Source organism: Rhinolophus sinicus, linkage group LG07 (genome assembly GCF_036562045.2).
Source record: "Rhinolophus sinicus isolate RSC01 linkage group LG07, ASM3656204v1, whole genome shotgun sequence".
Lineage (NCBI taxonomy): Eukaryota > Metazoa > Chordata > Mammalia > Chiroptera > Rhinolophidae > Rhinolophus > Rhinolophus sinicus.
Genome location: NC_133757.1, coordinates 59,758,765 through 59,784,989, shown reverse-complemented (window position 1 = coordinate 59,784,989; position 26,225 = coordinate 59,758,765). Strand labels below are relative to the sequence as shown.

Below are 26,225 nucleotides of genomic sequence, written 5' to 3'. Positions count from 1 at the left end.
CCAGGAGGTTAGGCACCTCCCAAGATCTGAAATGGCTCAAAAGGTGATTTTCTCCTTGACCCATGAACTTCATCAGTTAACTTGCCTCTCTTTCCCTTTCAAATACAGACACCACATGTGGTATTTGCCTTTCTGCTTTTTATAGCCTCAGCCTCAGTGAAAATCAAACACATAAACAAATAAAGGTTTGAACTGAATTTCAACAGCATTTCCAGAGAAATCTTTCAGAGTTTATTTGCTACTGGCTGGGTCTATAACACAGCCTCATTTTTTTTTTCCTTCTGTTTAGTCTCCAGGTATTCTTAGACTTAAGTGATGGCTTAAGAAATTAAAACCACCCTAGCCCTTCATGTATAAATCACAGTCATAAGATCCCTCATCCTTCTTTTACTCCTGCCTTGTAATGAGCTATGAATGGGAAGTAGATGCAATCTCCATCCTCTTTCATGCTGTGGCACATCAGCTGAAAATGATATCCAGGACAAGGTTCTGTTCTGATCATAATAAACATGTTACAGAAGAAAGGTGAAGCTACAGTCTCATGTATTGTCAGTGAAGTGTATACTCATATATAACTTTTCTCTGCAATCATTAGTTTTCATTTTAATGTTGTCTTTCATTAGCTTTCCTGAGGAAAGAAAGATAGAACACTTAAAGCCAAATTATTGCAAAATGTTTAAGCAATGTTGTTAGGAGCCAGGGTCCAGAAAATATTGATGAGTCCTGATCGCCAGGTATTCCCCATGCACTGAGGCAGCAGATTTGACCTTGGGCATTTGCAAAAAGCCTGTCAGATGTGAACCCTTCCATTGGAGTACAAGAGTTACAGTGCTGGTGTTATAATAAAACAAAATGCAGTAAATGCAAACCTGTTACAAATAAATAAAATGAGGGGAGAGATGATAGATGATAGATAGATAGATTGATAGATAGATAGATAGATAGATATAGATATTTATGAAATAAATATAGATGATATAGATATATAGACATAGATATAGATACAGACGACATAGATATACTGAACTTGGATAGACTACATTCAAGTAACAGATATATAGTCAGTAGCCTCAATAAAATCAGAGTATGCAAAGTAAGGGGCCATACTAATAAATAAGTAAAGAAGTCTTGAGCTGAATTTGCAGACATAAAAATTGGGGTAAGTTTTCATGATTACCTTGATCAGTTCAGCAAGAATGCATGGAAGAGTTATTATTCCAGGATTTTCTTGAAAGCATTGTAATAGCATGAAAGGCATGTTTGGGATAAGTTGCCAAGGCAAGAAAGTGTTTCATAAATTCATTTATGAGATGTCAAAGGGTTGGGATAAATTGTGGTTTAAGGGACAAAGAGGGTTAGGTAAAGATCTGACTATGAATCATAAATGTACAGGATTCAATGGATATCCAGACAATATGGTTAAAACTTAGAAGGACAATAGTATTACTTTATCTTACAACAAACTTCTGAGACATAGCTCACCTACCTCATGTCATTCAAAGTCTCCAAGCTCAGCTATTTCCAGAGTCTATCTTTCATGGAAGCTACAGTCTCATGTATTGCCAGTGAACTGTATATATAACTTTTTTCCGCCATCATTAGCTTTCATTTTAATGTTTGTTTTCATTAGCTTTCCTGGGCAAAGAAAGCTAGAACATTTAAAGCCAAATTAATTAATGGAATGAAGGCATAGGAAACTGAATCTCTGGTTTATTGATGTTATTCATGATACGACAAGCCTAGCTGGATTTGCTTAGAATACCAGGGTCAGGGTCTAGGGCTCCCAAAATCTAGAGAGTAAGTGTTTGGATATCGTTCAAGTCATTCATGGGCAGCTGAGAATCTTTTGGAAACACAATGGTGAAGACAAAGACTTGGAGTCTGGGATCTAAGTTCTAATCTCATCTCCGTCGACAAACTTTTCCACATGCGTGAGTCTCAGTATCCTAATCTAGAAAATAAGGAGTTGGTTCTATGAGTACATTACTGTTCCCTAAACAGTCTTCCAAAAACTGTTCAGTGGCTTGTAGTAATTATATTCAAACATAGCCACAATAATTCCTTTCTCCATTCCATATACCCCTTTGCAATATTCTTCAATGAAGAGTGGACATTAATTTATATCGCCCTTGAATCTAGCCTTGGGACTTACTTTGTTTAATATTATATAGCAGAAGTAATGTTGTTTGATTTTCAATGCTAGACCATTAGAAGCCTTGTAGTTTGTGTTGTTTGCCCTATTGAAACATTGCCCTAAGCCTACCTTGTAAGGGTGCCTTTGGGAGAATGAGAAACCATATGGAGAAGTAAGGCCTGACTGCCTGACTGTCTTATACTTTCCAGTATAGGAAATCCATGGAACTGTGAAAAATAACCTATTGTTGTTGTTTTAAGCCATAAATTTGGGGATGATTCATTATGCAGCAATAGAAATAGATAACACAAATGGTGTTCAATAAGAAATGTGACTTTATTATCAGATAAGTTTTGGTGAAAATCAGCTGAACAATGTAAATAGGTTTCTCAAACTGTGGAATGTCAGTTTGTAATACACTAATATTGATTTAAAACTCTAAAATATGAGGGAGATTTGTATGCGAGACTTATATAATCACAGGATATTGTTTTCCCTAGAAAACTGTTTAATCACTTGTGGATCACAGTTTGGGAAATGCTGATGTAGTTGAATTCCAAAGTGCCTGCCAGTTCTAACATTCTAAAAATCTGCAAATGGAGCAAGGGATGTTTTGGTCACTATTTATTTTTGATTACCTTGATGACAAGAAAACTCATTCCATTGCTGGTTGCTACCAAATTTCATTACTCACTTCCACCGAAACTGTTTTTTAATCAATTAACAGAAGAAAGCAGTATTGGAATTATTAATGAGCAATTAAATAGAGATTAAGGAGCTATTAACCTGCAGCTTGGTGGTAGAGACTTGGCTGTCAGGTGGTGTGAGAGCCTGGTGGATGTAGATGCTGTCTACATGAGATGCTGTCACAATGATGAAACAAGCAAAAAGCAGGCTAATAGATTTACCTTTTATGGGGAGTGGGGCAGAATATAATAGGATACAGAATTGTCCTGCTGATACAGGGATCCATAGAAAACTCTTCAGAGAAACAATGTGATTAGAACAAGAACTGCACTCTGTACACTCCCTACCCTCACAGACTAGTCACATGGTCAAAGTGTGTGTGTGTGATGTTTAAGTGCAAATATGTGTGAGAGCAGGGATAGGTAAGTGTGTTTGCAAGTATTGCTTTTCTTATTGATTAAATGTGACCTGTGTGCATTTATGTTTATCAGAGTGGTTCTGTCTTAGTCAATGTATGTGTGTGTGGACGTCTGTTATATGCATTTTCTGCATGTATTCATGTAGTTTTGTGTGTGGAGGCAAACATGCATGAACACACACATGGCTGGGATAGTATATGACTGATCATGACCCATGTTCTCTGTGCACCTGGAGGACATAATGCAGGGTGATAGGAATAAACCACAGCCAGAGGGAAAGGAAAGGGGCCACCATGGCACAGCTGTTTCATGAGGTCAGTTCACCTCTCAAATGGTTCCACTGGGGGAAGTTTTGCCTTTGTCTGGGGGTGAGTGAACTGATTCCCTATCTTGGTGAATTCATCCTGCACCATGGTGAGGAAGATCACAGAGACAGCAAATGGAAATGGATCAGTGAGGAAATGCAAGCCTGGAAATCAGATCAGGAAATTCAATCAACTCCTGGCTATGACTGGCCCAACATCTCATTTGTAATAGAATGTTGAAAACTGTAATACATAAAGTTTTTTTCAAGCTTAAATAGGACCAAAAAATCTTCACTTTTCTCTTGACTTAATTAACAGTTTCCCTAGGCAAACTATCATTGTTTTGTTTTTTGATAGATCAGTCCAATGCAAACTCATGTGGATTCCTGTCATTCAGTAGTTTCCAAACTCTGGAGTTTACAGTGTGGCTTAGAGGTCCTCTCTTAAGTAGTTTGCAACTTTATTGAGCAGTATCAAACACTTCATTCACATTTTACATGCCTTGCTTTATTTAATTTTTGTCACAGTTGAAATAGGTCATATTATTATGCCCATTGCACAGAGGGAACAAATGAGATTTGGGGAAGCTCATAACCTGGGACATGGTCACATATATGAGCAGATTTCAGACTCACAGCTACAGAGGTTTGACCCCAAAACCGATACCTTCAATAACTGCGCTACACTGGTTCTCTTAAGAGGAGAATCACCCACGCTTGCCTCCTATCATCTCTGTCTGCTTGGGGTTGGAATGTGGACAAAGAAGGATTTCAGTTTGTTTTCCTAGGGCTGGTGGAAAATCTTCTGGCTTTGCCCCATCATCTGTGTTTTCCCAAGAGCTTTTTTTGAGAAAAATAAACACCCAATAAACACCTGGAGATAGTCTCTTTGGCCTGAATGGTTCCCTCAACTCTGCTGCAAGCCTAGCTATGAGAAAGAGGAGACATATTGCTACTGGAGCAATGGCTGGGAAGGGTCTGGGGAAAAGCAACTGGGAGCAGGTCACTGGGCTCTATGACCCCAAGTAACAGTGTTAGGTCCTCTGATAGCTAGGTCAGATCATTACAATTAATGACAATGACTTTGTTTTAACAACAACAAAAATCCCAGAAGCTTCTTCCTTCTGGGTCAACAACATACATGACTTTCCACTTGCTATATTCTGAGCAACTTGAAACAGGTATTACCAGGTTTGAGCCTGTCAAACAGGCAGGTACTAAGTGGGTAAGGAAGGCTCCAAGAGCACTATCGGGTTATAAACAACTCACTTTTGCAGAAATTTTACAATCAGTCCTTGAGAGCACTCTTCCTTTTAATTACAGAAAGTGATGTGGTAATAAAATTAGCATGAGCCTTTGTCCTGAGTTCATAGGCTTCTCTCATAAGAAACTGACAACTGGTCGCCAAATGGGAGAAGCACATCGTTGGGTTGCCTTTCAAGAGAGGAAAGAAAGGTGCCGACATGTATCAAACACCTATTTCATGCCAATTACTATGATAGGATCTCCACACACATTATCTTATTTGATGCTCCAAGAGCGCTTTGTGGTAGATATGACCATCTCTGTTTTGCGCCGAAGCTCTGAAATGTTAAGCAAACTTCCCAATGTGTTACAGTTGGTAAGAGGCAAAATCTGACATCAGCATAGTCTCTGTTTTTTTCTACTCTAGCTGCCTAATCCAGGTCATAATGTTATTGTTCAAATCACACAGTTGATTTATAAATAGGAGACTTCCCCCAAACACATACATGCCCACTACCTCACAACTAAGGGGGAACATGGAAACTGATAAAAGACAAGATGGCATAATCAGGAACACAGACAGGCTGGTCCAGCAGGGTGGGAAATTTTGTGGGAAAAGTGAAAAGATCCTAAACAGACCCAAACTGCAAAATATGCTCCTTTTTGTGAGGGGGGCAGTTTTGTCTTCTGCATCTAGTAAGGAAGATGGGACCCATGACTGCTTTCTGCCCTTGTCTTGGTATAGCCAAGGGGGAGTCAGGAAGGAGCTTTAGAGAAAGGATGTCTGTGCAGCACGCCTTCAAGTGTAGATCTGGGGCTGAGAGAACAGCTACCCTGCTTAGTCCACTTGAGGGCCAACCAAGTCATGAGAGTAGGAGCGATATGGGCATTGAGCGCTGGAGCCCCTGCTGTGTGTCAGGACTGTATCTCCAGCATCCCCCATACATATATCCTTCCCCCATGTGCTGGGAAGTGTCAGGACAGGGATCAAATATTCAGACATCTAGATTCCGGCATTATTTCTCATCACGTACTTGTAATCCTGCTTTACACCGGAGGAAATTGAGGGTCCTGAGAGATAAGTAACATGAAACCAGTAAGTAATTGCACCAGGATTGCATCAAGTCTGTCTGAATCGAAAGTCTATATTCTTTCTTGCCATCCCCTTGGCCTCAGTCCAAAAGTTGTTTGAGACCAGCTGGTGGAAAGTTGTCGTTACAACCCTAGGACATGAACTGAATCATTATGTTCAGGGCTGACACTGCAATTTGCATTGCAGGATACAAAATTAAGTATTGCCGCTGCCCTCTAGAAGCTCCTGATCTAGTGGTAAAAACTCACAAGAGTAAAAAGCCAACCATGAGAAGGGGTATAATAAAGCCTTACTGCAGAGATTTACGAGCATGAAAGTATTAAGTTTGTATTCTCCTGGGAGGCATAAAAGAAAGTTTTATTGTAAAAGCTGGTCTCTGAAGGAAGGGCAGTTTCGAGAAATGGCAATATGTAGGACCTTTTGAGCCATGAGAACAATATGAACGATGATGAGGAGCTGGAAGCCTAAAGGGCACAGTTAGGGATAAGCAAGCATTTGGGTGTCACTACAGCAAAGAAAAAGGAAGAGGTTGGAGAGGAGATGGGCTAGAAATATAGCTTTGAATTTGAAAACAGTATTACCTGATAATAGAGAGGCTTACATTACATGTAGTCTTGGAGTGCATTCTTTGCTTAAGATTATATTACTTCCATAATAGAGAGTCCCAAAAGTTCCCCGAAAAAAAAGAGCTTTAGGACTCTTCTCTGGTATCTGCGTGGAGGGCCAGCAGAACAGACAGAGGACCAGAGCCTAGGGTTTCAGAGAGAGGACGATGAGTCCATTCTTCACTGCCTTATTCTGATCGTTGTGTCTTTCTGCCTCTATGTGATGTACCGCCCTAACGCCCTAAGATGTTCCTTTTACCCGCAGTGGTCCACAGCTAGGAAGGTGCTGCTTTCGCTAAGCAGGCGGATTAAAGATTTAGGGCACGGTTCTTGGGGAACGTGTCAGAGTTTACAGCATCCAGTTGCACAAAGAAAGCTTGATGACTTCTAGGTCACAGTGAGGAACCCACAAAGGGCCCCAAAGGCAGTGGCTCTGGCAAAGCAGAGGGGAATGAGTCTATGTCTCCTCGGAATTTTAAAGAGATAATCCTGAGAAAATGGATTCATTTTGCAGAAGAGGATCCAACCATTGGGGCGGTGGCCAACCAGGGGCATAACCTGCAAGGAGAGACTGGGCCATACCTCAGTTCTCCGTGTTCAGGCACTGGCACTTATAGTCTCGTCTTCACCAGCCTGTCCCAGTGCCAGGATGAGAAGGCCAAGTTGAGTTTCAGCTGTAACTTGTCATAATAAATCTCGAGGCCTTGTTTTCTGTTCAGACTCCTTACCACTAGCAGCTGGGCTAGGAATGAGTCTTCAGTGGACTCCAACACAGACAAGAAGCCTTCAGACCAGCTACCCCAGGTGTGTGCCTGGTTTGTGTTCAAATATTGACTGAAGCTGGATACCTGCCATGGACATTGGCCCAAGTCTCCTTGTTGTGTTGGCTTTCACTGTCCTTCCCATCCCTCCAACCCACACGAAGGACAGGTTTGGGTCAATTTATCCCTGATCGAAGCAGATTGAGTGAAGCCATGTCACTATACCTTTCTGTTACCGCCATACTTCAGGGACCCTGATATTTTGCCCATCCCTACTAGGTCAAACCCTTTTCTCACCACACCACCCTATGCTAGCCCTATGACTCCTAAGCTTTTTTAAACAGTGTGCTTGGGACTATAGTCTCTCCCAATGAGTTTTGGTCTACCTTAGGGTCTCAGCCTACTCTTAGACCCATTAAACCTTGTGTAATCCCACATCCCACACACAAGTTAAAGGTATCTGGAGGCAGTATGACCTTACGTAAGTTAACAAACTGCTCCCTGTCTCAGTTTCCTTATCTGTAAAGTGGGTATAAATTATAACTCCTTTAGAGCACTGTTATGAGGATTAAATAATATAAAGTGGCTGACATAACATTGTCTATCCTCAGATAATGAGGGATAAAATGCAGAATGACACTTCTGGGGGAGGTGATCTGAATGTGTGGGTGAGAATGGAAAATATGGGGGCTTATTTCTCTTTTCAGGATTGAGCTCCCTGTAAAATATTTAGTTTCAAGACTCTGGGTTGTGAACCAAGTTAGAAACATTGTTGTCTGAGGTGGCCCATGCCAGCTGAGCAGTTCACCTAACTCTGGGTGGAGGGTTATGGTCTCTTTTTAAACAGTCTTTCAACCTTTCCACTGCCACCTATTTCTGGAGTGAAAAATTGCTAACAGTAAGGATAGGAACAGTGCTCCCAGACATAGGACTCTTAGGCTGTGTCAGGTGCTCCTTCTATCTGTTCCCACAACACACTGCATTTGCCTCATCATAGGACTTGGTTTTTGTTTTTTGCTTTTTTTTTTTGCAACAAACTCTTATGACCACATCCCTGCAAGGCTATGACCTCCATTAGGGCAGGGGGCATGTGGTTTTCCCTGTGCTCCTCTTGGAAAAAAGCCTGGCACATAGTAGGGGCTCAATTAACCCTTATAGAAATGAATGCATGACTGAGTTAATGCAAAGGATCTAATGAATTCTACAGGCAGAGGACTCAAAAACAGATTGAGGGCAGAGTAACTAGAAAAGCAAACTACAATTTCTGATGAATTTCCTCCAAGCTTCCAGAAAGTGGGTAAGGGTGTAGAGCAGACAAGTTTTCTCAGTGTTTCTGCACAAGAAAACTCTGAGACTCTATTGTCCTTCTGTGGTACCTGGGGAGAAACACTTGTCACACAAATAACTTCAGCTCTTGCTCTGATGTCATTCCTTTACTCTGCGTGAATGTAAGCAAAATATTTTACCCTCAGCCTCATTTCTGTGAAATGCAGCTGAGAGTGTTTCCGTGCCTGGCCCCACAGCCCTCCTGAGCTAAGATTATGTGAAACCTCATAGACAGATGAAGATAGAGACAGATAACAAGTGGGACTGAGACAAGAGCACACCTTGTATTCTTCTCCATCTGCCTGAGTTAATTTTTAATGAGGCAAACAATGAATGTTTGAACTTCCTTCCTAAAATATTTTGACTAGCAATTTTGTGAGTGGGAAGGTTTTAACCAGGCTCCAAAATAGTGAGTAAAGCAAGCAAAGTGAAACATGCTAATTTTGAAGAAAATTAAATTACAATCTGGCTGACATAAAGCAGTTTGCTAAGAGAAAATAGTTTCCCAAACTTGTCCTAATGGGATCCTACCCTGCCACGTAGGATTGGGCCCCATTTAACAATCTGGGGTGCTAGAATGTATCCTGTAGAATAAGCACCAAACCTTCACATAGCAAGACCAAGCAGCCATAATGCCAAAGGCTCTGAATATGCTGGGTCGCAAACCTACTTCCTCCCTCATCCAGCTGACCTACACTGAACTTCTTCATTCCAAAATGTCCTCGAGTCCATCAGAAGTCCTGCTCCTTCCTCTGTGTTCATTCTCATCCTTTCCCTTTGCCTCATTGCACAAGGAATAAGACAAACTAGGCCTGGAGCTGAGGGAATCCGGAGACCCTTCTGGGCTCTGGCTGCTGAAGGGAGCACACTGCTTTTGACGCTCACATTTCCTCCTCTGGAGCTTGCAGGGCCATGCTTATGGTGTATGTGGCTCAGTGCATTCCAAGTTCTTCCTAAGAAAAGCAGGATATTGTCCTCGAAAGTTCTTTTGTTCTGTATCTGAAGGTTTCAGCTAATGTATCTGTATAGATGCCAAGATGCTGAATTTACAATTAATCTTTGGTCCCCAACTTTTCTATGTGAATTAAAATATTCAAATGCAAAATTTTAAGGCAGTCTATATGATAAGATGACACAATTGTAAGCTTCCCATGCCCCCAACAAACTTAATGTGTTTCCATGCACTCTCTGGGAAACCTGGCACCCCTACATGGACAATCCCAGGCCGGCATGCCGGAAAACAACAGATATGTGACCCAATCATCCAGACACTCACTCAACAGCCAGTTAACCACCAGAAATGAAAGTGAGCCTATCTCAAAGCAACCAACTCCCTGCCTGTCCACCAGCTAATCAAGGTACCTAAGCAAAAGCAGCAGACCTCAGGGAGGCCCAGCCCAGATCAGCAGGACTGTTCATTCATAGATCTGTGATCAGTAATAAACACATTGTTTTAAGCCACCTAATGCTGGGGTGACTTGTTATGCAGCGACAGATAACTAATACACTAAATTCTATGGGTATCCCATCTCTTGTCTTGCATCTCTGTCTGCTTCTATTATTGAGAGAATTCATGAGTGTGTTAACCCCAGCCTAGTAGTGTCTGGGAGATTGGCTCAGCAAGTTCAGAGAGAACAGCTTTGCAGTACAGATGGTACTATAAATTATTATTGTTTTATTATTATTATTATTATCATCATTATTATTATCATTATTATTAGTCATTCTGCCTCCAAATACTTGTTAGGTTATCATGAAGAACACGCAATCTACTTCTCAGTTTTCTGGATAAATATGATCATTTCAAAGGTTTTTTTTTTCTTTTTCTTTGTTTGTTTTTTTTTTTTTTTTTCCCATTAGAATCTGCAATCTTAGCTTCTGGAAATGTAATAGTCAGGCCAGATAAGAATGGGCAGAAAGGCTTCTTAGAAGATGTGGAAAGTACCTAAGTTCTGAAAAAGAGATAAGCTCAGTTAGATATTGATAGAAAATTCCCCATCCGGGAAAGGGAGAATCCGGCAAGGAAAGGCATTGATTGAAATAAAAATAGAAATTTCTAGGGGTTGGAAAGTGGGTTACAATTTTATAAAAAGTGGTAAGAGAACACCTCACTCAGATAACATTTGATCTGTGTCCTAAAGGGAACAAGACTGCAAGTTTTACAGATATACAGGGAAATAGGTTCCCAGGCAGAGAAAACAGCAAGTGCACAGACCCCAGGGAATGAGGGTTTCCAGGGAAAAGCAAGAAAGTGAGTGGAGCTGAAACAGGATGATGAAGGAGAGGGTGGAGGGGGTGGAAGGCAAAAGAAGATGAGATCACAGGGGAAATGGGAGTGGGCTTTGAGCACAGGGTGACATGACATGAGCTGGCTTTCAGTAGAAGCATATTGGCTGCTATGTTGAGCATAGTCTGATGGGCAGCATTGGTGGACACAGAGGACCCCATTAGGAGACCATCAGCATGAGTTAAAAGAGCAGAGATGATGGCTTGTGCTATAATGGTAGCTTTGGGAGTGATACAGAATGCAGCAGTTGGAACTAGGTAAATTTTGAAGGTAATGCTGAAAGAATTTGCTGATGGATTGGGTGTGGAGAAAGAATGAATTTATTGTTTCTTAACTTGCCACTTATAAAGAAGGACAATTAGGCTTGGGTGAGAAGATGAAGTGTTTGGTTTGGGACAGGAAAACATAACTATTGTGGTGTAGTCTGGATATCATAATTTGCTCAATTTTCCTGGAAAAAAATGTGTTATAGGCATGAAATTGGTGGGATATACATTGAGGGAATTTGGGTCAAGATAATGAAAGTTTCTTGAATGTCTTAAATAACAGAGTCAAGAATTAGGACACTTTTATGACTGTGGGGATGAAGACACAGAGGACCAATAAAATCCTGAGAAATGAGTTATCCACTAGTGTACCACAGAGTGTAGTTGTGAAGAGAGCAGATTACAAAAATCACTCAATAGCTTATCAGTAACCAGGTAGGGAGTATAAGTGAGTGAAGCAAGATTTAAGAAAAGCAAAAGCACATTAAGCTCTCTGGTAAATGCAGCTGACTCCCGGTCTCCATGGCCAGGGAAAAGTTGAGACAATGATTGAGATTATGCCCAAAGGAAGTCCGTACCCCATCTATGGAGGGAAGTTGCTATTTACCTCCCAGGAGCTGTCACCACATATAAAAGGAGTCCCAGAATTGTCAGGTCTACCAAGTACGTTTGTGTTTTTTTAATTGAAGTTAGAAATCTGATTTTTTATGTGAAGTCTTTAGATTTGTATAATATGGCAAGCAATTTACTGAAACACACATACTGTGGACAAAATAAAAGCAACTTGAGGAAGGTGAAGCTCATGAGCTGCTAGTTCCAATCTCTGATCCAGATGTTGTCCATTTCCTGCTTTCTGAGATCCAATCCAGACTTCCAGTTCTGAAGCCAGATTCTCAGGGCCCCTCAGGGCACGCTGCTTTTCCTCGCCTTTCCTTTTCCATTAGTCACCTTCAGAAAATAAACTGTCAGCCCATTCCTAGGTCATGGTCCTTGCAACACTGATAAGACAATATGGCCCAGGGTCTCATGAGATCACCAGAGCTTTGGTCTTCCACTCCTATCAGGATTAGAGCTTGTAGCAAGAAAGTGGGTATTCTTCCTATATCCCCTCTGCATAAATCACTTCCTACTGCAAGCCCTGTACTTTCATGTTGCAGAGATAGCTCTGAATATGAAGAAGGACTCAGCTGAAAGGCTATGGAATCTGAACCCCTGGGAACAGCCCTCTGCCAATGACAAAGGTGGTTGGTGCATATATAATTGTAGCTTAATCACTTTGGGGGTAGGACAGCTCTGAGTCATGTTCCACACAATGCCCCGCAGGTCCCAGCCAGAGTGGGTCCCGTATTAATCTTGTCATTAACATACTATATATTGACTTCCTTCCTTCCTTTACCGCATTTCCTCACTCCTTCACTGGTGCATCCTGGCACCAGTCTTTATATCCCAGTCTTTGTCCCAGGGTTTCCCCAGGACAAAGCATCACACACTTGCCCTTGTTGAGTGGCCAGAGCAAGAGTGTTATGAGGATGAGCGCTGGCATTTGCAAGCCCCTCTGCTGGGGCTGGATTCTTAACTGTGGGGACTCTGTGACAACCAGGCTGATTTTTGCCCTTTCCAAGCCTGGTTTTATTGACAAATGCATAAAACTCTGCTTGAAACAAAATGTTTTTTAGCTCTGTCGTAAACAAGCTAATCCAGGAACAAAGCACTCCCTCTGCTTCCTCTCCCCTCGACCTTGGCACAATTTGTTCAGGATCCTTGGTTGACCTTTTAATTGTATTTCAGTGGAGGATGGAGAGAAAAATAAAAAGTCTCACATCTGCATTCATACAAGCAAATGGCTACAGCTTAGGACAAAGTCTGTGATTCAAAAAAAAAAAAAAAAAAAGAAAAAGAAAAAGAAAAAACAGGGACAGGATGCTCTCTACCAGCTGCCTGGATAAGCCAGCGACCTTTAGAACCCAGCAGATGCCCAATCTCAGCTCCCCACAGCACTGAACTTTTACGGAACCCCTTTGGTTAGGCTATTTGGGGGCTACTTGAATCTGTTCATCTGCCTTAAGAAGAAAGAGAAGGAAACAGCAGAAAAAAACAGCTTAGACAAGCACTGGACTCAGCACAGCTCCTGTCCTGATTGGGGGGGGAGACTTTAGGGGGTCTCCCCCCAGGACTACATTTCTACTTCACCCTTGCCTTTCTCTCTTATTCTTTCCCTGGTGCTTAAATGCTGAATTTTCTCCTAATACCATAGCAAGTACAATCAAAACAAAGCTAAATTGTAAAGACTGTGAGGGAAAAGAATGTGTCTGTCTTGATTTCTGAAGTGTCCACAGTGTCTAGAACAGAATCTGCACATAGTAGGGACTTAATACGTGCCGAGTAAGTAAGAAAATCAATACCATTGTCACCCCAATAAACTTTAATTAAAATAAAAAGAAAATCAATCAATCCATACATCCTAGAGAAACAAACTCAATTTCAATATATAAAGAAAATATGTTTATAATAGCAAAACAAACTAGTTATTGTAATGTTAATCATTAATAGATTTAAACAAACAACACACACACACACACACACACACACACACACACACACACACACACACTAGTCAGCCGTTCTGGTGAGGGAAACAGCATTGCTCCAGATACTAAAGAAAGGTTTAGGCAACATATTTTCAGTCTGACAGAGATATTGCTCTGCATCCTTCATTTTCAGCTCATTCCCAACAGTTGTAAATAAGTTCCCAGCTTTTAAAAACCGTGTTAAAACAATTTTCCTATTTGCTAAATTGGTAAGCCACATTTGCCTCTGATTTGCTGGCTCAGTGAAGCTCAAACCCTCTCTCACTCAGTTTTCTCACCTATAAAAGTAGTTATGATAATAACAACTCCCACCTTAAGAGGCTCTTATGAAGATTAAGTGAATTATTTCAGGAAAAATACATAGGACAGTACCTGGCACATTGTAAATTCTTAAAACCATTTGCTATTAGTTATCCGACTTCTGAACAATGGTAGAGTAAATAAGATCACATGAACTTATCTCCACTCTAAACCCCATCAAATTATTGTTTACTCCCTACAACAAATGTGATTTCTCAGCAGTAGATGTGACTAAAACTGGTGACAATAACTACACATTTCATATCTATAATTCTCCGTATCAGAGAAACCAAACTAATAAGCATCTCTCCTTCACTTGCTAGCCCACCTCCACTCCACTCAGCATCACTTCACCAGCTCTTGTTTCAGAAATAAACTCTCTAGGAGTAAGACTAAAAGAGAAGCCAGCCCTCGCAGCAGCCTCGTGCGCAGTCAGTCCCACTGTGAGTCTGACAGGCAGGAGTCAGGGGGTCTGGGGCCTGACTTCATGCCACACAGCACGAGAGAAAGCTGTTCTGAGTACTGTCCTCTCACTCCATAGCCCTCAGGTCTCAGAAGTTCCTTAGAGGGCAGGCTCCAGACCTTAGGCAGAGAGGGCAGCTCTCTGGTAAGAAAGAGGGGTGTGAACAGATAGTTACAAGTAAAGCTGCACAACCCCCAGAACTCCCCAATACCAGTCCTAGGGGAAGTATCTCCGTTACCCCTGTGGAACCAACTGGCTGTATTCAAGACCTCCAAGGTGAAATCTGCAGTTTGTGTTCTTTTTCTCCCCTGCCCACAGAAACAGAAATAACACTCAGCAGGCTGGCAGACCAACCCAAGCTGATAGAGGACACACTATGTCAGTTCTGGCTTTTGGGACATATAGTTGGATGGAAAATGAAGAAGAATAAAGAGCTTTCTAACTCTGTAACTAACCTTTTGTGATCTTCGGATTAACTGATGGGCTCTGCTCTATTGGGTCTTGTGAAAAGTTTCACCAATAGCCTACACCGATCCATTTTCGTTAAAAGCAGTCCTGTCTATACCATATTCCATGAAATCTAGACTTTACTGTTAGAGCTCTCTTAGAGAGAAAATATGTGAGGAAGAGAGATAACGACAGAGAGAAGGACAGATAAACAGAGACAGACAGAGAGTCAGAGAGAAGGAGAGAGAGAGAGAGAGAGAGAGAGAGAGAGAGAGAGAGAGAAACTTGGTTAGATGTGTTAGCAAGGCAGCTTGCCAAATTAAACATAGAATTAGCTACTTAGGAATTCATGCATTTAAAATTTAAATATAAGCAAAAATCAAAACATAACAAAACGTAATTAAAACTAATTCCAGAGGGAAGTCTTGGCATTAGCTTCAGGAATAATAATTAAGAGGACCTGGGAGTATAGCTGCCCAAGATATGGTTTGGTACAGAAAGCTGTGATGCGCAAATTCTTCTCAATATCTGTGTATTCGTTTCCTAGGGCTGCTCAAGCAAAGTCACAACTGGGTGGTCTAAACAACATAGATGCTTTGTCTCAAACTTCTGGAGGCCAGAGTCTGAGAACACAGTATCGGCAGAGTTGGTTCGTTTAAAGAGAGAATCTGCTCCATGCCTCTCCCAGCTTCTGGTGGTTTGGTAGCAACCTTTGGAGTTTCTTGGTTTCACTTCAATATCTGCCTCCATCGTCACATGCTTTCTTTCCATGTCTCTGTGCCCAAATTTCCCCCTCTGATAAGGACATGGGTCATAGTGGATCAGGACCTCATCCTAACTTGATCATCTGCAATGATCCTATTGTCAAATAAGGTCACATCCATGGGTACCGGGAGTTAGGACTTCAACATCTTTTTAGTGGACACACTTCAACACATAGCAAGTTGAAGGTCTCCATTCCTGGTTCTCAATACAATTTCCTCAAATGAGTAGAGTCTAAAACACACTTAGTTCCTGCAGAAACTCATTTAATAGAATATTGCACATTGAACAAAATTTTGTGATTTTTTTGTTTTTAGAAACATTACAAACTTTCTCAGGTACCATCTGTATTTCTTTCCTCTGGCTACTGTAACAAATTACCACAAACTTGATGGCTTAAAACAATATAAATGTATTTTCTTACTGTTTTGGAGACCGGAAGACTAGAATGGGTTTCACTGGGCTGAAATCAGAATATTGCCAGTCCATATTCCCTCTAGATACTCAAGGAGAGAATCTGTTACCTTGTCTTTTACAGCTTTTAGTGGCCGTCAGTGTTACCTGGCTTTCGACCCCATCCTCCACCTTCAAAGAGCATCGCTCCAATCTCTGCTTCCATCATCAATTGCCTTCTTCTCTTCTGTAGTAAATAATCGTATATCCACTTCTGCCTCCCTTTTATAAGGACACTTGGGATTATACCTAGGGCACATCTTGATATTCAGGACAATCTTCCCATCTAAAAATCCTTATTTTAATCACAGCTGTGGAGTCCCTTTTGCCATGTAAGATAACATTCAGAGGTTCCAGGAATGAGGGCCTGGATGTCTTTGGGGGATATTATTCAGCTTACCACACCACCCACCCTAGATCAGCTCAAATGGAAGTCCATCTCATTGTCACAAAGGAACACACTGCCTCTAAAAGAGCATTAGTTTGCTAGATATGCGTACTTCCTCAAAATTCCATTTTTCTTCTCAGATATAAGTTCCTTTATTCAACATCATCTCAAAGAAGAGTCTGATTTCAAGCACAGCAATGCCCCATTGATCAGTTCATGGAGAGATCTGAACCATAAGAATATTTGCAACTATTTAACCTTCAATTCTGTAGATGCATCATAATTTCTTATGTATTATCATTTTTACTAACTTTGCACTATATGTTTTCTGCAGGATTCCGGTAATGCAGCAAAGTCCTCCTGGCCAATCAAATAATTTCAAGTATTATAAATTAGAGATGTTTAGTACCTCTTTTTTAAAAATTTGTTACATAATAATTTTAAGTCAGTTTTATATGAACTGAGAGCATATTCCTGATATGATGAATAAGAGGATAAATTTGCCACATTCACAATTGTAGAGCAAAGACATTGTTCAGAGAACTTACTCTCTTACTCTCCCTATCCCATCCTCTCTGGAGAAAGTCTACTTTCTATCCATTGATGAACTTAAGCATGTGGCCAGTTTTCAGCATGGATATGGGTAGAAATGACAGTGTATTAGCTCTGAGTTTAAGCTTTTAAATACTTGTTGTTGCAAGCGACTGAGTATATGTTTACACAGCATTTTGTAGCAATAATAGACAAACGTGGCCACTGATTATTTTTTAATGGTATAAACCAAGAGAAGCTTCAAAAAGCAACTGACCCTGATATTTGATTTTAAATTAATATATGGATAAGAACTGTAACATCAAAACTATTTACTTTAATATCAATTAATGTAATAGTCATTATTCCTTAAATTATGTTTATAAATGTTTTATAAATATGAGTTATTCTTAAGCTATCAAGAAAACAGCAGGATGTGAAATTATACATACTGTATGATCTCAACTATGTAAAAAACATCCATAGAGAAAGTAATAGTGAATTATTTGGGATAAAGTTTGTTTATTACCTGAATACTTTGTTGCTTACTAAATATGATCTACACCATAGAATTTAGATATTTACTGCATATTATTCTATATTATATTTGTGATGTAGCTAAGATATATAATGATTTTTATTCTTAAAGAAAACAATCCAGTTCACTTAGGAAATTGAACCATGGATCAAATTGCAATGTTATGATAAGGATAATGATGGGGAGCAGAGAGGCATGTGTCGTGATGGATATTTATTTAGAATGGATAGGTGGAGTGTTTTATTTACCTCTCTGCAATATGCTAGCTAGTCAGGAACATTGTGTTCTTATTTTTTTTTAAAATCAAGTGTTTTATTTTTTCCTTCTTAGCTAAAAGATGATGTGTAATAAATTTTCAAATACCAGAAATAAGAGCTTTGCAGATATTGTCCTCACAAATTGTACTATGATTTGGCTTTTATTTTTAAATAACTGGTATTTAGCATATATTATAATACACCTACAGAAAATAAAAGAGTGATTTTTCAATCATGATTAATTAAGTGAGTTTTGCCTATTCTTTTAGAAGCAGGGAGTGGAAAACTCCCACTTCTCCCTTTCTATGGAGAAGATCAAGGCTCTGAAGTTGTCATGCCATATAATTTTCAAATTCAGAAAAGGAAATGACTGTTTTCTGAATATCCAGGAACAGAGGACCATTAAAGGAGAAAGAAAATGAATTATCTCAGGCCGACTTTTCAAAATTACCTTGGAATATAATAATTTTCATTGTTTAAGGTATATATGCATTCATTCACCAAGAACCGAGTTGTACCACACATAGTTCTAAATAAGGAAGACCAGAGGAAAACAGGACATTACATTTTCTACCCTTGCAAAGCTTAATATTTTTAGTGATTTAAAAGGTGGTTGCCTTTTTGAAGAATGAAAAGGAGAGGGAACTTCTGATTTTAATGCTGTTGAGATTTTTTATTTTCTACTTGAAAGAAAAAAAAAAATCAACAAAACCGTTTGGAAACCACATGAAAACAAAGTTTTTCTAAGTATGGGTAATCATCTACTTTAAATCAAAATTTTCCAAAATTTTGTTAAAACTGTAGATTTCTAGGCCCCACCCTAGGTCAATGAGATCTTTAGAAAAAGACCAGGGCTGACAGAGCAGACCCCATCAAGGGCATCTCCATCTTGAGACAGAGGGAAAAAGACAGTGGGCTATATATTAGGGTCTTAAAGCTCTGGTTCACAGGTGACACATGTCAATTCCACTCACATTTCACTACCCAAAGCATGTCTGATATCCGAGCTTGATAACACTTGGGTGAAGTATAATCTAATTGCAGGAAATGTAATTTAGAAAGGCTCCATAGACAGGGCAAAGGGAATACTTGGCAGAATAGAAATAATATATCACATTAGATTTGTAGTTTTCTAATTCATGTTTCTTTGTTTGTTTTGTTATGTAATACCCACTACTTCTGATGAAATTTTAGTGTAATTTAATGATCTTTTCTTTACCTATGATATATTTTTTCTTGTTCTCAGATTTATTTTATGATATTCTGATCTTTAAAACTTACTAATAATACCACTTTTAAATATTTTGTTTTCTTGGGGGTCATTTTTCTGGTTGTTTAGATTATTCATTGCACAAACTTATAGTCGATCCAACCAATCGATGGCTGAAATAGACTCTTTCAGAGAACATTTATGTCATGGTTTTTTTAAGTCACTTTGTGGCCCACATTAGTGGAGGTGAGGTGGAAGAGGGTGGAATCCTTTTTCCTACTTACCTAGCGGACTTTTCTCCCCACCATTCCCTCCTCCAATACCTCTTATATATTCAGAAAACATAAAATGTAAATTAGGTATCTGGACCCAATTTATTGCTAAATTTCTTATATACGTTGATATGTTCTGTCACTCTTTTTATGTTTTATCGACTGTATAGGATTTTTCCCTGTTACATTGATAGAGTGATTTCAGTGTGACATTGGAAATTGGAGGGAGAAAAAATGTAAGCTGGGGTCACAGCATTGACCAGCATCTTAGAAAATCAATAAAATGAACATTCTGTCCAAGAAGAAGAAAAAAATCCTCAAAGTGAAACAAAAATGTAGAAAGAAAATATTACAATTGGTATATAAAATCAGTTTTTATCTTTGACAAGACCAATGAAATGTGTGTAAGTCTGATAAAGAAAGTCTAATAAAGGAAAAATGAAAAGAAAAACAGAAACATTATTCCTTTTTAGAATAATAAAATAGGTATATTCTCAGATATAGAGAAAAAATAATTCTATGCTATTTGAAATATTTAATAACATTGGGAAAGAGGGAAAGCATTTCAATTGGTTTTACTAGACTAGTATAACCCTGATAATAAAATTTGTCAAACAGAGCACTAAAATAATCTACAGAAAACTCTTTCCACTAAATATAGAGACACATGAAATGATTAAAATTGTAGGCTTGAAAGTTAAATAGATACATATTTAAATACTTGTGCTATTTTGGAATAGAGTATCTGAGTCATGAAATATATCTTTTTTTGTGACTTAGCTACTTAACTATTCTAAACCCTTTCTTTAAAGTGGGATTGTATTATCTGTCTTAAGAACGACTGTAAGGGTTAAAGTCGTACAATTTTATTTGTAATTGTAACTCAATAAAGCTGAAAAATTAAAAAGAATAACTGTGAGGATTAAAAAGTGATGTAAATAAGTTCTAAAACGTTGCATATATTCAGCTTATGGCTGATAATGCTTGTGATGTATGGTGGTGATGGTGGTGGTGGTGATAGAATTGCTGCAACATCAAAACCAAAATTCTAGTAAACAATCCTAGAGTATATTATAAAACAGATTCACAAAGATATATGTTTAAGAGGTTCATAAAATTTACAAGTAGCAAAATAATATATACAACCCAAAAGCCTATTAAGAAAGGACTAGCTAAATAAAATGTTGTAATTCCATGGAATGCTTGTCTTAAAAATAGTGGTGTAGAAATTATTTTGTCAGAAAGCATGCTTGCTTTTTCAGAATTTTCAAATATTTTTGCAGTAAGCATGTAAATAATACATTTATAATCAGAAAAGCAGAATTTAGCTATCTAGTTATACTAATTTTTGTGAAAATATAGGAAAACATACATTCTGATTAAAGGGTAAATTTACTAATTCATTCCGAGGGCAAGATCGTGTATATTTATTAAAAATCTTAAGAAAATATTCATACTTAAAAAGATAATTTCTTAATTCATACTTAAAAAGATAATTTCACCACTAAGAAATTGTCTTAAGGAAACAATAAAATATGTGAAAAAATGCACCTACAAAGATGTTCGTCATTCATTGAATGAAAAATTGGAGCTACTGAGAATAGCTCACATGCGTTGAGAGGCGCTGTGCTAGGCACCTCTGTGCAAGCTGGCAGTGTAGCCCGAGTGAGTGGGAGAGCTGGACTGCTCCTATGTAGTCCTACCTCCTTTAGATGTGAAAGCCTGTCCTTCATGTCACCAGCAGCCCTTTAAGGGCCCAGGACCAGGGGGATCATGAGTGTTCAGGGCTGCTGAACAGATTGTTGTTCATTTTGTATGAATTGCATGGTGGTGGGGGAAGCAAGGAGTCGCTACTAGAAGGATGGCCTGTAGGTGCTTTGCTGTGCACCACCGATTGCCTTATCCTCACCATACAGCAATGCAGAGAGCAGTTGGTCCCTGAGGCAACTTCACAACGGTGACTGGTGCTGGAGAGGCAAGGGACGCTCAGAGGAGAGGCAAGGGCCCCTCTCCTGTCTTTTTTTTTTTTTTTTTTTTTTTTTTTTTAAATAGCTCATGTTATATTTTACACAGTTTGGAAGCAGGAGCAATTACTTTACAAGAATATATACAGATTTGTCTTTCTTCTACTCAGACTAGGAATATTAAACTTTAATTTTCAAATATTTGCAGCCTTTGTTGTCTGGTTCCATAGTAATTCAGATGTGTCAATCACTATGAGATGGGAGGGGCCACAGTGGAATGAAAGAGAAGACAGTAGAGAGCAAAAGATAGGATGGAGGGTAAGCATTGATTTATGACTTGAAATATTACCGTGCGGCACAAACGTTGTTGTGTTGAATCTTCACAAGAAAACCTATACAGACAGTGTAGTATACAGACAATACAGTCTTACTGACTTATAAACATTATATAGACAGCATAGACTTCACTTCCATTTTATAGATGAGGCAAATAAAGCTTAATGAGGTCAAGCCCCTTGCCTAGTTTCACACAGTGTGTAAGTAATACGCTATGCCCAGGTTGTCAGAACTCAGGTTATCAAATCTCAAAGCCAATGATTCCTAATCCATACTGAAAGAACATAAATGTCAAAAAGTAAGTTTTGAAAATATAGTTTATAAATATTTTTTTAAATCATTAAATCTCATCAAGCCATTATAGATAACTGAAGATAATTGAAGATAATTTAATTGCATCGGGATATGTCCCAAAATAAAAAATAGATTAATAATTTAAAAAATAAATCATACTTTACACGAACTAAAAAACACACACCTGGAAACATGCTGTGAAAGGTTAATAGTTGTGGGATTGTAGGTGATTTTTATTTTCTTTTCTCTGTGTTTATAAATTTCTACAATATACATTAATATTTGTACAACTGGGGAAAAATAATGAACTGCCCACATGTGCTAGCGATTGTAAAAATGTCAATATAAGGCAGAGAAAAGAATTAGACCTTTCACTTCTGAGCATGCATTTTCAAATGGTAAATACCTGAGTTACAGGAAGCATATTAGAATTACCGTGAGATCCTGAAGGCACCTTAGAGATCATTGCATTCAGCCTCTTCATTTTGCAGATGAGGAAACTGAGAGAGAAGAATAGAAGAAAAAAGTCAGCATCCTTGACCCAATAAATCATCACTCTCTTAACAGAATTGATAATGGACATTAATTCCTTAAAAGGTCTTTTATCTCTTGCTCTACAAAACTAAAATCAATGACTTATAAAAATGTGATCTTTAGCCTCTGCCTTGAGAGTAGAAATTAACTAGCATAGAAGTGGGTGTTTCTGCAGCATTCCCTTTTCCTTTAAAAGCTACAGAGATTTTAAAAAATGCTCTCCCCTCCCCTCCATCAATGCTGTGTTGTTCTTGCTTCCATTAGCTGAGAAGAAAAAGAACCTTAGAGGACATTTTCTTTTTCATGCACGTGCATTATTTCTCATTATGAAAACATTAGCTACCCATTGTAGAAAATGTGGAAAATGCTGAAAATTATATAGAAAATCCAAATAATATATTATAGTGTCACTTTAAACAATGATAGTTAACCTTTAGCAAACAGCAGGGGTGCCAAAAATGCATACACATGACTCGTATTCATCTTTTGTTATCAGTATATATTATTACAATTTTGGTACAGTTTTTTTTCCTTTCTTAAAATGTGTATATCTTTTTTTTGGCACCCTTTGTAGTTCCAGATTTCTCCCTTCTCTTTTTCTTCTTTTTCAACATTTTTTTTTTTTTTTAATCAGTTTTGTTGTCACTGAAAAAGGAGCCATGCCCTAACACATCTGCCCAGCCCTGACTTCTGACTATCCCCTAGCACATTCAGGCAACATCTTGTGGAGACTGCGGTGGTTTCGCTTGTTGTTAAAAACTATTCACTCCTTGACCCTGTCCACAACCTCGACTACAACCTCCACCAGAGTAGGAACCTATAGGGATGTGAGGCTCAGCATGTGATTTGCTTTGATAAATGAGATGTTAGCAGATGCAATGCAGACAGAAGCTTGAATTGTGCTTGCATGGGGAAGGTCGTCCTCTCCCACTTAAGTCATTTCCATGAGAAAAGTTTCCCTCTATGGCTGCTGCTCCTTCTGCTTGGGGCCTAGAGCAGAGCAGAGATGCCCCCAGGGAACCTGTGCGCCTGAGACAAGGAACAGTCATCACAGCAGACCCATGCCTGAGTGGAAGAATAAATGAGTGTTACTCTAAGCCACTGCATTATGCAGAAATCACACATAGAAAAAGTACCTCAAGGCAGAGTGCCCACTACAGATGCTAAACAGGGTCCCTGTGGTGCGTCTTTTCATGTCCAGAAGGAAATTTTCCTCTCTTAGAGTCTCCCTGACTTCAGGGTGTATCAGTTAGGGATATTTTCTCCACCAATCATACCCCTCTGTTGTCCCTGGGACACCATGGTGGTCCAATGAAAGCTGAATTCTTCATGTTAGTAACTTCTTTTAACTTGACTTTCCTCAGATCATTTATCCCTTCTGCTAAGACAGTTTATAATACATCTTCATCTTTTTACTCTGTTTTGATTTATTGCTGTCTCATTGTGTCCATTTGAAGCAGTGAGCCTGAACTCCAACAAGCAAGATTGGTGTGAAGGACAAATAGCAGAGTCTGAGACCTGAAGTGAAAGAAGTCCCATGGATGTACATAGCGGAGAGAAAAGAAAGCTGAACCCCTAGTCCCATTTAAACAAAGAGAAACTCAGACAGAGGTGGAGTGTGCAGTGAGCGTCCCACAGCAGTGAGCGTCAGAGGGTCCATGCTCTGGCAGACCCTCAGGGTCCATGAGTCCTTACACGGACATCTGGTATTTGTTTATTTACCTTTGCAGACTTACTATCCCATTCTTTTGGTTTATATACCCCAATCCCTTTTAGGAAGTTATTCCCCTTCCCTATTGCATGGTATCCTGGCAGGCCTGAACCAACAAAGTCCAGCCCCCACTGGCCAAGTGTTGAGCATGTGACCTGAACTTGAACAGCAGGTTTTCTACTTCAGATATTGAATTTTGCCCAGAGTGACCCTAAGAAGGGAAACTCTCCGAGATGTCTCATCCTGAAGTACTGAGAAATTGCTCAGTAATTCCCATTTCCTAGACTTCTGGAGCTGTGTATGTCCTTATTCTTCCAAAACATAATTGCAAAGTTTCCCTTCAAGTCAGGATATTCTGATTAATTATGTAGTTTTCATTGTTAGTCTACCAGTTTCTAGTATTTTCCATCATATTTACTTAACCAGTACAGTTCAGGTTTGCAAAAGGCCTGGGTTGATACTTGAGCTGGAATTGCCCTTACTGTATTTTTTTTAATTAATATCTTCCATGAGAGAAACTTGTCCCATGTTTTTATGATCATATAATGTTTCATATAGTAAGCATTTTGAATAATTCATAAAAATAAAAATGGAAATAAAAATATCTTAAAATCCCACCTTAGGTCATGAGCACCACTAATATTGCTTTGACCATCTCTTCATGTGTCTCTTTACAAAACTCTGTTTAATTTAACACGAATGGGATTGTACCATATATGCTATTTCTATGGTGAATAACACTTAACACAGCATTTTTTTGTTTTTGCTTATGTCTTCTTTTCCTCTTATCTACCACTGATAACTGATAACTTTCATAGTTTTCTCTCTATTTAGATAATAATATACATATATATTATATATGCAACTTCACCCAGTACTTTTTTCTGTTACTTTAGAAAAATTGGGTCATATTATTGCATTTTGCTTTTCTCACTTCATCCTTCATAGTTGAAATCTATCCAAGTTAACTTATTTCCACAGTCAGTGAGAATTCAATTTTGTAGACAAATCAACATTTAGTCAACTATTTCCATTTTGATAGGCATTTTTTCAGTTGTTGTTCAGTCACTAGATTAATGAAGCAATAAACATTTCTATGAAAATTAGGAGAAACGATACAATTATTTTATCATCTATAAAATAATTTTAATATTAGGAGAAAATAATAAAATTTAATTTTGCTAACAATGTAATTGTTTACCAGAAAATCCAAGAAATTTTAGTAAAAAGATAATAACATAAATGAGTACTTGATAAGGTGACTGTGTACAAGACAAGTATATAAAATCAATAGTGTCTTTCTATGCCAGACATAAGAGAAAAAATAATCAATTCACAGTAACAACTATTATAAATGAAATAGATTTCTGAAGCATAAATTTTATAATAAAAAGGATTATACCCATAATACAAAAACTATTATATCTTAATAGGCACAAAATAAGAATAAATGGAACATTATATTTTGAATGTAAGACAATATCATACAAACATGATTTCTCCCATAATTAATACTAAATGTATAAGTATACTTAATTCAAATCCAGTTAATTCCAATTTTGTAGATGTTGTTCTTTTGAAACAAGATATATTATATTTGAGAAAATATGAAAAAATAGGTTGATAGTACTCAAGAAATGAATGAGGAAGACTAATGAGAGGGGCCCTGCTTAGAAGACATCAAAAGGCACTATAAAGTCACTGCACAGAAAGCAAGGTGATACTGACATACTTTTCCCTAATCCTCTTGCTAAGTACAGCTAAAAATTTTGGACATTATATTTTGTATATATATATATATATATATATATATATATATATATATATATATATATATATATACACACTGAAAGCTGGGGAAAAGAAGCCAGATGGATTAGGGATCCCAGAATCAAAGAATAATACAGTACAGTCTTTTTTCTTTTCTTTATAAACCCCAGACTTAGAGCTAAAGCCAGCCACCAAGAAATTCCAATGAGAACAGATTTTTAAAAATCTGTGCTCCAACAAAAGCCTGCTCTTTCTAGCCAAAGGACAATGAAAGCCTAGC

General features: G+C 38.5%; 1 long non-coding RNA gene across 1 annotated transcript in view; it reads right to left on the bottom strand.

Moving 5' to 3' along the window:
* LOC141572841 (uncharacterized) overlaps nucleotides 1–26,225 on the bottom strand; it is a 97,740-nt gene that overhangs the window by 42,635 nt on the left and 28,880 nt on the right. Inside the window, exon 2 of the long non-coding RNA XR_012498334.1 lies at nucleotides 22,366–22,430. This is a non-coding gene — a long non-coding RNA (uncharacterized LOC141572841). The remainder of the gene's footprint in view (nucleotides 1–22,365; nucleotides 22,431–26,225) is intronic.